The sequence below is a fragment of the Geospiza fortis genome, unplaced genomic scaffold (genome assembly GCF_000277835.1).
Source record: "Geospiza fortis unplaced genomic scaffold, GeoFor_1.0 scaffold10, whole genome shotgun sequence".
Lineage (NCBI taxonomy): Eukaryota > Metazoa > Chordata > Aves > Passeriformes > Thraupidae > Geospiza > Geospiza fortis.
Window position 1 is genome coordinate 3,686,645 of NW_005054326.1, and position 1,855 is coordinate 3,688,499.

The following is a 1,855-nucleotide window of genomic DNA, read 5'->3' on the forward strand; positions in this document are numbered from 1 at the left end:
TATACATTATTACTTCTAAATATAAACTGTGTCCTAACAGCAGTTTTGATTTAAAGAGGTGATGGAGACAGAGGAGTTGTATGGTCTGGGACATTACTCACTGCTAAGAAAAAAAAAACCAAGAAAAAAGCCTCATGAGAAGCCTCAGAATTAATACTTGACTGAAGTAGCAATTGTCATAATTATGTCAGGTCTGCACTATTATTTTACACCTCCTCAATACCATGTGGAATTATAGGATTCCAGTGAATGGTGCCATGACCATTTCATCACACAAGTACATTCCAGTTGCTACTTTTCTTTATTTTTGGTGTGATCATTGCTCCCCACAGTTTGAAAAAAAAGAAAATTAGAAGGAGTTGAAGAAAGTAAATCCTGGACTCAGTTGTACAGTTCTCACTTCCCTGCCTCCTTCTCCTCATCTCATGGTTTTTATGGTTAATTTTTGAAGAATCCTCTTGAAATGCCAATTATAATATCGTCTAACTTTTACACAATTTAAATGAAAGCTATCAAACTTTATTAACAAGAAAAGAAAAGCAGCGCATGACAGTCTTGTTAAACCGTGCTAATGAATACATGCTGCGTCTTGGTTTCTGTTAAGGTATTTTTTTATTTCAGAATAGGTTTTGTGGTTTTGGGATTTTTGAGGAGGAAGAGAAGGAGGAGGTGGAAATGGGGGGCCTCTGGCCATGGTCCACCTACATGAAAGTCTGGGAGAATTGTTTTATTAATTCCTTTTTGCCACACCTCTTTTGAATTATGCTTTTGTCTTCCCAAGTCTTAATCTTTGAATCAGCTAATTGCTCTTGAAACTCTGCTTTGTGGCCACACTAAAGAATTAATCAATGAGTATTTCCTTTAACGCTTGGCATTTGCTAAATCGATAAATGTCTGTGTATTTGCTTGTGTATAGGAAGACAAATTATGAAGAAACCATTTCATAAACAATATATATTTGAATAGCAGTGAATGGAATTGCCAGGACTGAGAAAGGAATTCCTGTTTGTGCTGGAAGTCAGAATGGGGCTCATGCAACACCTGAGGCTCAAAAATAATCTTAAGGTAGAATTCCTGAGATTTAGCATACATAAATATATAATAAAAATCCAGACAGATTTCCTCCCTTGCAATAAGTTGTGCTGGGCTAGTCAGAAAGATTCTGAATTCTCTGGAAGGTTATACAGCAGGAGTTCTGCTATCAAAATTATATCTTGGATTTGCAGCAGGAAGATTCCCTTGGTGTCTGATGAGGACTTTATGTTTCACTTTGGCTCCCAGGCAGTGCAGGGACTTAGTGTGTTCACCCATTTTGAAAGGATGAGGGACTGGTACACTACACCTAAGAGCAGTCAGGGTCTCCAAGTAGATAAACATAAATGTTAAAATAGGTGAGACCCAAAACTGCACAGATCTACGTTATCTTGACTGGAATTCTACTTGAATATTCACTTCCTCCGCCTTTTTATCTCCTCCCTTTTCCCTCCTCTCCCTTTCCATTCCACTTCTACTTTTCTTCCTTTTCTCTTTCTTCCTCCCCCCGCCCCGCCATTTTCTCTTCCCCTTTTCCATTTCTGCCCTTTTCTCCCTTTTTTTCACCCTTCATCCCTTTCCTCACTGTTCTCCTTCGCCCTTATTATTTTCCTTTTTTAAAAACCTTTTTAATGTCCTTTTTCACTTTTTTTTTTTAAGCTGAGCATGATTTCAGACCAGTTTGGGTCCCTCCAGTCCTCAGGAAACAGTGCCCAGTCTCTCCTTCCACTAAAATACCCTGCTGCATTTACTGCAGAGCACGGAATGTCAGAATTCAAGGACAAGGACACCGAATACATTCCCAAGGTGATGGAACCCACTC